A 15717-nucleotide genomic window follows, 5' to 3' on the forward strand; every position below is an offset into this window, starting at 1 on the left:
AGCAGAGGTCCCTTACCTTTATTTCCACATGGTGGTAGCTAATCCAGTGTATACAACACAATGGGATCCAACAAATCTTACCTACTGAAGTGAATGTTCTGGAATCTCACACTCAATCCCCTATCTCAGGAGCCAAAACTATTTTTATCTTCTAAACAAGAAAAAATATTCTATGCTTTTGAGTGTGCACAACATTTAAGACTGTCTCCTCATCTTTTAAATTCTTGCTTAAAAACTACCTCTTAAAATTTTCCACAGTATTTCTTGCTATGTAGATAAACAATTTCTCTTGTGTCAATGTCAATAGGGCAATATTTTATATGACTTCCTCCAAAAGCAAGCCAATCACAAAAAAAGTGTAATATTTAGAAAATGCATGTGTTCATGATGCTTTATCTTCTCTTCATTTATGAGAAATTCTGAAATTTAAGCCATCCACTATAGGAAACAACCTCTAACAAAAAGAATTTAATCTACCCAAAATCCTCCTCGAGGGTCTCCAAAGAACCAGGACGACCCCAGCGTTTCATGGCACAGACTCCAAACCACTGAGGCAAGCACAAGCCAGATCGGAAGAGTTAAACAAAGCAGCTAAAATTCAGCAGCTATTCCAGACTACGGTTACTGTAACCTACACTGGGTGTCCTCTGCATAAGCACCAGTGTGACTTTGTGGACTGCTGAGACTCAGTCTGTTGCAACTGGCATAAGTTGCCACAGGCGAGTAATCACAAGAAACTGACCTTGGCAAAAGCACATTTTACACTTCACTGCTGTTCAACTGTGTTATACTAAAGAGAGAGCAAGTGAGCACAAGCAGAAGGGGAAGGGAGAGAGAACAAAAGGGGATAGACAGCATAAAAGTGAATGTAGCCATTTTCAGCTTTACCTGCTTTTAAGATTTTAAGAGCAGTACATCACACCTCCAATGCACATCACAACCTACACATAGTTACATCAATTCTGCATGGTATCATTTTTAAGCCATCAGGGTCTGAAGAAATTTTTGGAGAGGGAGGAAAAAGAAAGGAGACTAAGTACTAAATTAGAAATTAATATCTAAAAAAAATTCTCCCAACAAGGAGGAGGGAAGAATAGAAGACAACTACAACTTCACATTTTCTTACCACTGGATTAATGCATAAATGAGGATTTTTAAATTGTTCCTTCTTCCTGTTGTGCTAAACCTGTTGAAAGTACATTTTTGAATCAGCTTCAGCTAATAAAACCTAAATGTATTCCATGAGGTGTGCAGCAAGATGTTTTAGTCCTAATTTTTAATATTTCAGCTCAACCTTAACTTCAACTCTCAACAGCCTGGCAGCAATTTGCAGGAATTAGTATGGTAAAATCCCCACTGCTGCGCATACAGTTGTGTCTGGCTTTCCTCAACCATCTTTGGTCTCCGATGATTTGAATCAGTTATTTCCTGCAAAATAATTTTCTTCGTTTCTGCATTACTTTTCTTTGGTATTGATTACTGCATCTCCAAAGAAACAGAACCTGGCAAAGCAAGATGGCACAGGATCCCATCATTAGTGCTAACCCACATCCTGCCCAAATTTTACAGCAAGTTTAACACAAGGATCTAACCTTGAGGGTATGCTGGGTTTCCAGGACATTTGCTGGTTGAAGCAAAACATGCATAAGCTTTGTACGAGTTCCAAAATACCAAATCACTCTCCACTTGGGAAGTGTACAAGGTATGCAAGTCTAGACAAAATAAAATGAGACCACATGCATTTTGTATCTGCTTCCCTACCGCTCTTAGGTCAGTGGCCTAAGAATTTGATGCAGCTTCTCTTCCACATCTTGAAGTCTGCTTTTCTCCTGTGCAGACAGTTTCTCTATTCCTCATCTGGTTCCATAAATAACTCAAAACCCTGCTAGAAAAGCCAGCTTTTGTTCCTCTTAAACTTGCAAACCTTTCACATCTGTCTTCACAAAGTCTCCATTCCTCTACTAAAACTCCCTATCCTCCGTCTCAGTCCTCTAAATGTCATTACTACCAGTAGGCAGAAGTGACTGTTTTTGGACACAGCCACGTTGTTACCTTGAACCATTCCCATCTGACAGAGTCTTGTCATGGTATAATGACCTCCCCTGTCACTGGCCAGGGAGATACAAGACTCAGCCCTGACAGCAGATGGCTGATTCACACACACTGACGCTCAGCGACTCACAATGATACCATCATGCCTAGCCTATAAATTATGAAAACAGCAATTCTATGAAGCATAACCTAAAATTCCAAGGGACTGAAGTATTTCCAAGTCTGAACTTCAGATCTGGGTCAAAAAGGTGTCAGCTGTGGATCTGCAGAATTTTAATCATCTCATCAGACTGTAGCTCTGTCTCTCACAAATACATGATGTCTGTAAGGCCCACAGGCATGCTTCCTGACACTGAGGCAGGACTGTCACAGAGGGCTGGACCGGCCACAAAAATACTCACTGCTTCTGTGAAGTGTGTGAGAAATTCTTGCAGGGTCTAGACAGAGAATAAATTGATGTCTGTCACATTTTTCTGAATGCACTTGGGCACAAAATAAACATTAAAATTTTCATTTACTAAGTCCCATAGTAATTAGTTATAGTAGATAGAAAAAGATAAACTTAAAAAGGGCACAGTAGTTCTGCAACAATTTCTGTGGTCTCTCAGGCTTGGCTACCCATGGTCAGCATTTCTAACAATGACATGAAGCAAAAGAAAGAAAAGGGTGACAAAAAAAATACCTGATGGGTACTCATATCCAGGAAGAGCAAATCTTTGCCTATACTAGGCCAAAAACTAGCAGATATTTATATTACACAAGAGCACTCTCAGTTGAATGTAAGGATTTGACACCTCTTACTTCTTCCATGCATATCCTAAACAACAGGTTATTGAATTAGTCTCTCTCTTTGCAGCTCCCTCTGGGTCTCCCAAACCACACCATATTTTAAATGTATGTGTCAATCAGTACTACTTGAGTAATTTGACTTTACAGTTCACTAGCTAGGATCTCATTTTCAAGTAATTTTACTCATTAGGCAGAACAGAAACATTAACTGGGTTTTCCCCATCCATACAAGTAATTACCAATAGGCTGGCTACTGTGAGCATCTCCCTCCTCTTTCCCCTTCCTTCACCACCTCCTCCATATAAAAGAAATGCTTAAAACCAGTATATTTCCTCAAAATATACAAGGGCTGACAAACCAAAATCTTTTAACATCTAAAAATTACTAGGAAGGTTTAGCTATAGAAATACATATATGGGTATGTAGCTATACAAAATATCCAGAAGATGACAATTCCGTGGTGTACTATGGCTGAAGTGTTACTAGAATGGGATTCATTTGACCAAACTATTCCTCTACTGGAAAAATATCTGTTTGTTTGAATTACATTTACCTTTCTCAAAGTGTTTAAGAAAGAAGTCTTGTCTAGTTTAAACTCTTCCAATGCAACATAATGATATCCTTGAAGTCCAGAGAATCAGGACAGTCCTGCTTTTCCTTCCAGTTGCGAATATTGAGTGTGATCTAGAAGAAAAAGAAAGTGGAGGGGAAAAAAAGTTTGGCAGGCAATCCATTATCTATTCAATGGGTCAGTATTTTCAAAATCCTTACAGAAAATGGACCAGACTCCAGAAGTTCAATCAATCAATCACTACTTGGTTTCCAGAAAGAATTCAAAGCAGATTTATTTTTCCATGTCAAATATTCTGTCTCTCTCTCCCTTCACTGTCTTAAACATGAAGATATAGGAGTGAAATGTGTGATTTCCTCTTCTTATTAAAAAAAAAAAAAAAGAAAATAAAAAAAAAGAACTTGCAATTCCATATTCTGCTATACATTTAAAATTACTATCAGGGAATTTATAACTATTTGTTAGAACCTATGGAAGAGAAAGGCTACAGTTTCTCTGATGTGAAGCACTAATAACACTTCACAATACTAGAAGCAATTCTTGAAACAGAACTAAAACTATGAAAAACATAAAATATCCTTTTCTCCTACTAGACACTTCAATTAATCAACAGCTATTGGTGAGTAAGTACTCAGCATCTTTGTTGAATAAGCATGTTTTAGTCTCAAAGCAGCTGTGAGAAGTTCACCGAATTTTATCCTCTGCACTGTCCTGCTGCCTCTGGAGTTTCCACTTTTCTAAGGAACATCACTTTTTCTGGACAGCACATTGAGCCTGTAATTTTGCAGATACTCACTGGGTATAGTACCAGCTCAGTCTTTCTAGTTCTTTCAGTGACAGCAAGCAAACTCACAAAAGCTTTGCCTCAGATTTCACAGGCATGTGTGTACCTCTCTCTCAGTACCCAGGCCGACGTGCCAATATGTAGGATTAAACTTTTTCCAAGGTTGAATAAGCCACCATCTGTCTATCTTGTGTGGTGCTGTGCGCCATCCGGGAGACTTGTCCCTTAGAGCATGTTTCTACCATATGTCACTCCTGAGTGATCAGTTATGCCAAGACATTTGGGAAAAAATGACTAAGTCGAGCTGGAAAACCCTTTCCGAATTCCAGAGGAGGTTTGCCAAGCCTGTATTTGCAAATAACTTCACATCCACTGGTTTTTGCGTACAGTGTGCATAACAATAAATAATAACCTTTACTCAAACAGAGACGAGGTACCTGGCCTCCACTGTCCAGAACTCAGGGACTTTTTAATAAGCCAAGGGATTCAAGTATGACACATCTCCAAGAAAAATACAAAAAACTTTTACAGTGACTTTCATGATCACTAACTTAATAAAGGGGAAAAAAAAGCAGATGATAAGAATATATTTCAAGAAAGACTCAGTTCGTTGTTTTAAAGCCACAAGAAAGCAGTAATTTCTTTCAGAATACTCAACTAAAAATACCTGAGGCAACTGAATACAAGATTTTTTCCTAATAGTAACCATCCAACAATGACCATCTAAAGTGCTCACCTGCATGCAAAGTGATCACTGAAACTAAAAGTTAAACTGCTGATACAGTCCATGCAATTAGAATTTGTCTAATAAAGAATATTACTCTATCCTATTTTAGATTTAAAGAACCATTTTATGTTCCAATTCCTCAATTATTAAATTAAAACTCAGCCAACATCATTCTTACGGCCAGCTCAAGGCTGCTCATTTACATAACTGACTTTCAAGGGCACTTTGTTACACAGCAATTAATACCAGCAAAAAATCCACTGGATCTGCTACCTAATGTTAAGGCAGACATTCTTGAGAACATTAAAAAAAGAAAGAAATTAGTAAGTCATGATTACAGCCTCCCTGAGTAAGATTAACATTGAAAGGAAATCCATTCCTAAGGGCAACAGGAGAAATATTAACTAAGAGAAGACAAATTATTGGAATTATTACATTTAGTGACAAAAGTAAGATGAGGAGCGGTACTAAAGTCCAAGAGAGAACATCGACCTTTGTGTTTTGCCTTCAGAATTTGGACAATCATTGAAAAAGAGGGAAGATGTGAAACAAGGACTCACTACGGCCCACTGAGATTTGTAGAACAAAACGCATCAAAAAGAAGAAAAAGTTCACATTAAACAATGAAAACCACTACTGAAAAAAGGTTATTATTAAAGGAAAATGAGGTAAATTATCACCTCAGAATGGATTATGATTTTTTTTAATGTATCTAATTTAAACTGTGTCCTTATACACAAAGAGTGAAACTTGCAAAGGTGAGGATGTTGGTAACAAATTAGACTGCCAAGGAAAGAAAGGCTCCTACTGCAACACGGACTTGCTGAATGGAAAGAAGAGAGGAAAATAAATATAGACCAGCTAGACAAATCTGGACTACTTGCCTACGTAACACACCTAATGATACTGAAGCCAGCATATTTTTTGAAAGGCTCAGCTCCTTCCTGGCCCACTCCGACAGCCTGAGGCATTCACACTGTTGAGCCAAGAGAGACTGGAGAGGCTGGTTCTGCAGCACCAACTTTCTGCTAAAACTTCTTATTCCAACAAGAAACCTTTAGGGTAACATGCAACTGCCCTAATGTCCTCCTTGCTTCTTGCATCCAGCTACAGGTCCAAATAATCTTCCCTTCAGGATGAAACATGATTTGCTCATAAGACTGACCAGCTCAGAGGGTTGAAAATGGGGACAAGAGGGGAGAAGGGAAATTCATCAAAGGACAGCTGCCAATTAAGAAAATTCTTATTCTGGAAAAAATTTGCTCTATGAAGGCAGTCAACAGCTTCCTTATAGGAAAAGCAGCCATGCAGCTTCTGCACTGTCATCTCTTGCCAGAACTACAGAAGAAACAAGAGTTTGTCCTGAGCTTCTCAACAAGCATTGTGGAGATGCACATACATCAGTAAGGAAAAACTATGGAGCAACATAAAGGGAGAAAACATTGGAATACGGACAAATATCAAAATTTTTTCCCTTAATTTTCAGCTTGGAGGGGTCAGGATCCATCACCCATTTGTTCTAGGCCAGTGCAGACATCCAAACAGTAATCTTATCATTCTTTGGAAATATGATGTTTTTAAATCTGTTTTAATCACTAGAAGTTCCTTGGAAATTCTTAGCACACAATGGCTGTTTTCTTTTGTGTTCCACTTCAAGTATGTACTAAGCCTCAACACTCTCTGTTATTCTCACAAACTTTTTAGGAAATTCTCAAGTCTCCTGGAATTCAAAAGCTCAGGATTCCAATAATCACATGTAAACCCATTCCTCTAGAAATAAATTCACTCTGGCACAATTAAATGTTTCTGTTGCATAAATCCAAAACTTAACTGAAACATCTGCTGATAAATACAAGACTGCGACACCTCAAAGGTAGCAACAGTGAAATTTATTTCCACAGGAAATTTAATGGGTATGACTACAGAGAGAGTGTTTAAAGACAAGAAGGGCTCTTCAAGCACAAGGCCAAACCCAAAGAGCAGTTATGTCTTCTGAGCCACCCACCTGCAGGGTATTCCATATATTCCCACAATCATTCATCACAATTTGCTCCCCAGTGGAGACTCTAGCCTCTCCTTGACAAGACTATTTTATTTCAGTGACGATAATGTAAGGGAGAAAATGCAGGTTGATGGGAAAATACAAAATGTCTCTAAAAACTGCCAAGCACCCAGTCCTCTATCATAAAGTCCATTCTGAGAGGGCTATCGTACTGCAACATAAAAAGAGTTTGTTTTTCAAAATGTTAATGTAATATGAAAACAATATATAGTCTCTTTTCTTATGAATAATCAGTACTCATAAAGTAACTCAAAGACAATCTACATGCCGTGTGAAAGTAGCTTAGAGTTACCTTTGCTCCGGGTGCAAATATCTCTGTTGAGATAGAGCTAAGGCTTGCTTTTTCCAATCACAGAGATAAAGCACTTTTCCTCATGTAGCTTTCCTCTTTCTCACTTCCCCCCCCTCCACACAAAACCCAAGAAAAGCTGCCATTGCTTTAGGTCAAAGGAAAAACAGACCCAGCTGCCGTAAGCCAAACAACGTACAGGTTTGCGATCTCCCCTGCTGTTTTGGCTCGAGTTCTTCAGACTGGAAAATTCAGAAGCACGATCTCCTAAGCTCTATAAATGCCAGAACCATCTAAGAGGAAAATAGGACAAGGCCACCCCCAGGCAAGTTTGTACCAAAATCTGCTGGCTGCAAGGCAAAAATACAGTAAACATTGCATAGGGACAGACTGCTCCTCAGAAAATATTCCACAAGAACAATACAGCTTCCTAAGAAAGGCTGCGCTAAAGGGACTTCTGGAGGGAAAAAAATGCAATGTTTTAAAATCCTTGTGAGGAGTTAGCAAGCTAATGGCACACTCAACGACAAATTGTTTGACAGGCAATATGCTTTTGACATTAACCCAAAGAAGAAATGTAAAAGCGACATTGAATGTTCTCTACAAAGTGGTAACAAATTGGGTATCCTAGAATAGTTCTGAAGTTCACTAAGGAAATTTTGCTTTTGTCTAAACAACTGATTACATGGAATAAAACACGTAATAAAAGCAATTAATCATCAATATCACCTTGTCTTTTCATGAAGGACAATTTTAGTTACATTTTTGAAGTCCTTGAGAGATGAACTTTGCAACTGATTACGGTATGTTTTAACGTGCTCTATACTGACTCAACCTTGAAAAACAAGCCAAAAACAGAAGTTGAAACATCCTTTTTCCTGTGTAGCTCCAATTTGCAGTAGCAAGAAGCTAAACAACATGCTCTCCACCAGATGGCTGAAATAAAAAGAACACTCCTTCTGATTAATTAGGAAACAAATGAATCTGCTGTTAGCACAACAAGTTACCATCAGGAAACCTGGGTTCCCATTAAACTTTGATATTTGTGCTTTCTCTGCAACTGTGTTCAAGACCATCCTCAGATTTGTCTCTCATTTGAGAAGCAAAGTGTTACACACCAGTCCATCACACACAAGTATCACACCAGCCACTCCACAACCACAGGGGGTACTGGCCCTTTTCACAGACAAGTAGCACCATAGTTTTCCTAAAAGAGAAAAAGCATCCATCACAGTAGAAACAAATTAAGGTCTCCTAGTGCTGTGAGGAGAACTGATGGGTAAAACCACACATCCTCTGCCAGGGTTCAGTGAGCAGTGGAGGCTGATGCATGCACACCCAAGCTCTCCAGCAGTCCTGGAAACAGAAATCCCCAGAGCAGGCATAGCACAAGGAGCAAGGATGTGACCTTGCAGCAGAGGCCAGCCCATGGTTCCCTGCCAAGGGAGGCTGCCAAGGATGGCTGTGAACATCTCAAGTGAAGGTTCAGGATCCAGTGCAGGCACTGGGATGGAGAGGGATGATGGCATAAAGCACATGGAACTTGCAAGTGTGTGCAATTAGAATGGGAATATAATGTTTGCTGCTAGTGAGGCGAGTGACTTTGGGAAGAAGGAAACTGAGCTTACCTGATACAGGAAGGTGCAGATAAAAGCTCTTGGCATTGCCATTATTCCTTGGTTTCTTTGCATGAACAACTGCTTTTTTACACCAGACCTTAAAGAAGGACCATTTCAGAAGCTGGCTGTGGAAAAGAACCCACCATGTTTCAGCTATAAAGGACAATTTTGTCTTCTTATACTGATAACGCGTGTACCTAAAGAGGCACAATGCCTTAGAGAGAATCCAGGACTGCCAACTAATCCACACCTCAATAATTTAGAGTATTTCTCCTATGTGCACAACTGAAGTTCTCAAACATGTCAAGTGTGTTATTTTCTAAGGCCAAAGGGAATGGTGGAGACAATTAGTACAAACTAAATCTAAGTCTCCTTTTTAGAATCCAAGTAAATGTACTATATCCTATTAAGCAATTGAGACTGTAAAATGACTGTATCTCATTTTTTCCTTATAGGCTGGTGATAGTTAGGTACTCTGGGAAATACAAGGATACACAAAAATGCAAAAGAGCATAGAAGACAATCATATTTCTAAGTGTACCTATCCATTACGTCACACAGACAATTACAGGGGGAAAAAAACTCATCCATGAAGATAAAACTTTATTCAATCTTCTAGCATTTTTTAAGAAAGCAATATATTGTTAAAAAAATAAATATTTTCCTGCTGTCTGCCAGATGTGTGGGACTGCCAGCAACTGCATAGCACAAGAAAATTTTCTGAGTCAGCAAGTTACAGCTTCTGTCAAGTTTTCTCCTTGATCTTAAGCAAATTGCTACTATTCTTTACTAGATTAATTGATTAATATTCATCCCCCTAGTGGCCCATTTTTGCTGACCATTAAGCTAATGGTGCAGGGAATAATGTCTTTCAAGCCTCCTAACTTGGCTGTTTCCTACTAGCCTACCACAAAGGACACCCGAATTCTGAAAAGATATGACTATGATTTATTTGTAGGACTTAGCCATGGGAAACTGATTCCACTTGCTCCCATGTGTTCCTGCATTAACAGTAGCCACAGCCCAACCCTTAAATTATTGTCTGAAACTTGCAATGATTCCTCTCATCAAAATTCTCTCCTAACATTTATCCAAGCACTATTTGTGGCACCCTCAACCTCTCTGGTATCACCAATTCCAGACTATTTGTACCTGGCTCTTTAGTGTGAAGAGTGGCCAGAAACTCTGAAGAACACAAGACACAAGATAGATGCTGGCACCCTCAATTTACATTACACCTCACAGCAAATAACTATGTTGTCATCAAGCTAAAAAGACCAAGAAAACAGCACAGTGGAAAATTTCAACAAAGTGTGGCTTCATCATTAAAATCTCTATTTGAGATTTTTGTTGGTTTCATTATACAGAGAGGCAGAGAGCTCTGTAAATAGATTTGCTTTGTTTCTGTGTGTGTTGCCAAATTTCCATCCTGTGGAACCAATTTTAAATAGAAAAAAGTGTCTCTTCCCATCCTCTGCTCTTTGATGTCATTCTTGTTAACGATACAGAGCGAAAAATGAATGGAAATGAACTAGTCACAGTGGGGTTCAAATCCAAATGTTAACTTTTTTAATTGCCAAAAAAAATTGAGATCACTTCGATCCATAAGTCTGTATTTCTTGCAGCTATGGAAAGTTTTTAAACGGAAGGCTGCCAACAATGACTTTGTTATAAACTAGAGTTCACAGTTGTTTTTATGGAATTTTGTCTCAGTAACTTTTAGCTCAGCAGTTCTCATGAAAATATTTCCAAACCACCAACTTGGCTAAATATTTCCAGTAAAGCAAAATAATCCCTAACTCCTAAATACAACTCTACTTCTTTATTTAACTTCACTTTATCCTTCAGAAAACTAGTACTGCTTTAAACATGGGAATGACAGAGAGGATAGAAAAGAGACCAAAAAAAATCTAAGAACTTCAAGCAGCCTCTCATATCTCTGGGTCATAGCAGATGCAGGACTGGAAATGGAGATAAGATTTGGGAAATAATCTCCCACATATACACAGGTATTAATAGCAATAGCAAATAAAACCAGAATGAACGCTACTATTTGAAATAGCGCAGTACTTGCCTAGCAGAAAGATCTCAAATAGATTTAGCCATTGTTAGCCCATGCTCACTGACAAAACTTCCACACTAACATAAAAAACATCACAAATGAGGAAGAAAATCTGATGGGCTTGGTATTGCCATTTTGTTTAGCTCTTTCAAAGAAGGAGTGTAAAGGAATAATTTATTATAACCCTTTTCATATCCGTCAGATGTTGCATGTTTTATGTAACTATAACACATTTGGCAAACTCTTCCTACCTACCCATATGCTAGGGAAAAGCTCAAACTGTGCAAGAGAAACCTTTCTTCACAAAGTAAATTTCCTCGCAGAGAGGAACTGTGAGTTGGACCTAGGGCTCCAAGATCTCCAGGCCCTTCTCTCTCCATGAGATACTTCCACACAACCTAGAACTCGCATATCTGCCTCCCTGGGAAGCAGAACTATCCCTCCTGTGCTCTACACTTGCCAAAACAGCAGTTGCACTGGGTCATCCCCCACACCACACCACAACACAGATGCAGTACAACCAAGGCAAGCCCTCATGCATGCCCCTACAATGGCTCTTTCAGAATGCAAGTGCCAGATGTGTTGGCCAATGCCCTCCAGCACCAGTGACAAGGCCCATTCCCCAAAGCAGAATAAAAGGATCCTGACATCCACAACTCCACCACAGGCCCCAGGGCAGCCAGCTGGGCATGAGAGTTGACCCCAGGGATCAGTCCAGGTGGGATGCGCTGTTCTGCATGCAACAACCCTTGATCTTGCAACAACCTCAAGCACAAGAGGTCCCTACCTCTGATCTTGAACTCAAACCTCATTTGTCATATGTATGAGACTAAAATTTGCAAGCTCCACGAGTAGCCCTGAAACTTCTATCTTCCAGCTTTTCCCTACAGTACATAGGGAAAATGGCAGCAGCTGTGATGAGTGGGAGCTGCCACCAGAATACCCCAGCAGAGGAAGGAGAGGAGTGTATGGAGAACACGTAGGAAGCTATGGAGAAACAGAAGAGGGTATACCACAAAGCATTTACAGCACAACTTGAGAGAAAAACAAACCACCCTCAAACAATGGGGCTAAAAAAGAAATGGTGGTGAGGAAGAATATGATGATAAGAGCCCAGGTGCAGAAGAATGGGGGAGGCTGTTCCAGGCAATCAAAAAGAATCTTTCTTCCTGGTTCATCCTTAAAACACATTTAAAATTTAGAATTTTAGAAATAGATTTGCAGAGCAAACTGATAATGCATTTCACTCACCAGAGCTTTCACCTGCAACCTATCTATGCAATTTTAAAATGTTTCCAACTAAAAACATTTGCTAATTAAATACTTCATATAAATGTCAAACAGTTGAGTTATCTTGGCAAATACATGCCAAAAAAAAGCAACCTCACTATAAGATTAATATTTTTTACTAGGTTCTACAGTGAGATAAGCAGGAAATACCCTTTGCCTTCAAACTTGTGTAGGACTTTTCAAACTGCAAGCAGACCAATTGCTTTATCTAGCAGGATCATCCAGTCAAGTTTTGTTGCTGGCTTTGCTTGGAAAGCTGCTTCACTACTCTTTAGAGATCCTTGACTTGCAGAAAAAATGTCTGTAATTCAAGTATATGGGCACAATTTAAAACTGTGATGTACTTGTGTTAACAAGAACTCAGGCAGCCTTTGATTGAAGCAATCGTGGCAGGGTTTCTGCAAGGGATCAGAGGACACTGTTTTGAAAAAAGTGAGCAGCCAAGTGACCAAGGAGGGAGGCTGCAACAGGGTTCATTGCATCTGTAGGAAATAGTGCTAGGCTCATCAACGAAACAAGAACAGAAAAGGGATTTAAAAGATTAAAAGACACAGCACTTGTTTTTTAATCTAGGAAATGAACCCTGCAAGGAAGCATGATGGAATCAGGATGGGACAGACAGCAGGATAAGAGTAGGCTGCATGAGAGACCTGCAGGACAGAAGTTGTCCTGAATAGGTTTTGACCAGTCCTACCAGTACTTTACATTGTCACTGCAAAGAAAATGGGAAGCAAATCCTTCTACTACCCTTCCAGCCCACCTGAATGTAGCTGCAGCACTAGATGTGAACCTGATGAGCAAAAGCAATCTTTTGTGGACAGGACAGGGAGAAATGCATTCATTTGTCAGCTAAATGGGACTGTAACTGCCTATTACCTTGAAGTCGTGCCTGTTGTTTCTAACAAGACACTGGATATTAATGTTTAGAAACCAAACCAAGTAGACATGCTCACAGGAAGGAAGATTAAGTTTTCCGAGTGCTAAGTGATGCCATACGAAGTAAAGCATGGGTTTTATTTTATAAAATGTAAATTTAAAAATTAAAGTGTTTCAAACAGCTAATAAATGCCTCCAGAATCACAGATTGGTTCATACACCTGAAAATTATGGAAATTAACAGACACTCCTGGATATCAATTTTCTGAGATTCCTTTTTTCTGGCCCAGTGCTCTACAAACAGGATGCACATTGATAGAAATGCACAGATGGCCAAAAATACTCCTGCTTCGCAAATATACCAGTACACTAGCTGGATTATATAAAATTCTTAAACTTTCTAGATCTCTCAAGTACACTTTGTGTATTATACGTCCTTAGAATAGTGATAATGCAACAAGTAACTTCAGTGGTGTCTTATACAAGCAAAGAAAACAAATCAACTCACCACTGATTTTCAAACAGGCAACTATCTAATCCTTGCTAAAGCAAGTATGAAGAATATAAATTAAGGTGCCTTTACACACACACTGAATCTCCAAGCAGTTTATGATCTTGTTCCCAATTACACTTAAAGCTACTGATGTTTTTAAAGGTCTGTTTTGGATTTCTGTGGCAGGTTTTGGTAGCAGATACAGGGGAGGTTCCTCTGAGAAGCTGCCAGAAGCTTTCCTTGTGTCTGACAGAGCCAATGCCAGCTGGCTGCAAGACAGACCCACCACTGGCCAAGGCCAAGCTCAGCAGCGATGGTGTAGCACTTTTGCAGTAGTGTGTTAAAGAAGGGAGGAAACTGTGCAATTTCAGCCAGAGTGGGGAGTGAAAAGATGTGACAGAAACGTCCCTGCAGACACCAAGGTCAGTGAAGAAGGAGGAGCAGGAGGTGCTCCAGACACGGGAGCTGAGACAAGCCAGCAGCCTGTAATGCAGACCATGGTGAAGGAGCTGTGTCCCTGCAGCCCATGGAGGTCCATAGTGGAACACGAACCACCTGCAACCCATGGTGGAACCTCAGCCCAGAGCAAGTGGATACCCACAAGAAGAAGGGAAGCTGTGGGAAGCCCACTCTGGAGCAGGCTCCTGGCAGGACCTGTTGATACATGGACAGAGGAGCCTACACTGGAGGAGCAGAAGAGTGTGATAAGTCCTCCTCCTGAGGAGGAAGGAGCAGCAGAAACAACATGTGATGAATGGACCACAACCCCCATTCCATCTTCTCCTGTGCCACTGAGGAGGAGGAGGAGGAGGTACAGAATACAGGAGTGAAGTTGAGACTAGAAGAAGGGAGGGGTAAGGATGAAAGATTTAGGTTTTATTTCTCATTATCTTTCTCTTATTTGATTGGTAATTAATTACTTCCCCCTAATCAGGTCTGTTTTCCCCATGAGGGTGGTTGCTGAATCATCTCACCCCACTTTTATCTCGACCCACGAGCCTTTCACCGTATTTTCTCTCCCCTCTCCAGCCAAGAAGGGAAGCTGTAAAGCAGCTTTGTGAGCACCTGGCATCCAGCCAAGGTCAATCCACCCCAAAAAGTCCCAAATTATTTCAGAAACAAAGGTCTCAACTCTATAGACTGAGGCCAGCCCTGATGAGAATCACATTCTCCTGTCTCTTGACCAGGCTGGATGGGATTTTGAGCAACCTGGTCTAGCAAGAGGCATTCCTGCCCACGGCAGTGGGGTTGGAACTAGATGATCTTCAAGGTCCTTTCCAACCCAAACCACTCTATGATTCTATGGCTTAACAAGCTTTTCTTTCAAGAGTCCTCAATGTAGATGTGTAGGAGTCTGTGCTTTGAATGCCTTCTAAAAGCAACCAACTTTACCAAAAAGAACTCAGGATATGTCCAAGAGCCACACAGTGCACTCTGGGAGAGAAATGCTGACAACAAATCATTTCACATGTGTATTACACACTTCTAACTAAATACTGTTAAATAAAAAGGCAAAAGTAAAGAAATCAAAATACTCAACCAAAAATATTTTTTTAAAAATTGGGGGGGGAAAAATATATCCTTGCCAAACTGTCTGCAGTAACTCTAGATGTTTCCCACTGCACCTATTATGCAAATTTTAACACAACTGTATCTCAACTCATAAAAAATACTCCCATTACACTTGACATACTATATTAATTACTTGATATGCATATATTACTAATATTCTGCATAGTACATCACATATATTGTATGTTTCCTCCTACTCTGCTCCCAAAGACCTTTTTCAATAAGGCTGTAACAGCACCATCTCATGACTTCTACATTTTATTAATCTGTAGTGAAACAAGCTGAATGCAAACACAATCATTTTAACCGTCCACATTTCTAAAATTTTGACAGTGTGTGTCCTAATTTGGCTCCATGCATCCCTTTAAAACATCTAAAGTGTATTCATGCTTCCTTAAAACCTATGTGTCAAATAATTTTGGTTACGGTATTCAGTATCTAGGCAATGCTACACATGCATGTAGAATGTCACATACAACTGTCATGTGTTTCGTGCAACCTCCACTCTCCAAGGAAAAAAAAAGATGAATT

The 15717-nt window shown here is 39.8% G+C and overlaps 1 protein-coding gene across 2 annotated transcripts in view; it reads right to left on the reverse strand.

Annotated features, from left to right (window-relative positions):
• The window catches only part of LDLRAD4 (low density lipoprotein receptor class A domain containing 4), a 281046-nt gene that overhangs the window by 235740 nt on the left and 29589 nt on the right, over nucleotides 1-15717 (reverse strand). The window contains exon 2 of one of the 2 annotated variants that reach the window (XM_077784472.2): nucleotides 3395-3525. The exons of the other annotated variant lie outside the window; for it this stretch is intronic. The gene's annotated coding sequence lies outside the window, so the exon portion shown is untranslated. The remainder of the gene's footprint in view (nucleotides 1-3394; nucleotides 3526-15717) is intronic. 2 annotated transcript variants of the gene reach the window in all.

Source organism: Lonchura striata, chromosome 2 (genome assembly GCF_050655825.1).
Source record: "Lonchura striata isolate lonStrDom1 chromosome 2, ASM5065582v1, whole genome shotgun sequence".
NCBI classification, from domain to species: Eukaryota; Metazoa; Chordata; class Aves; order Passeriformes; family Estrildidae; genus Lonchura; species Lonchura striata.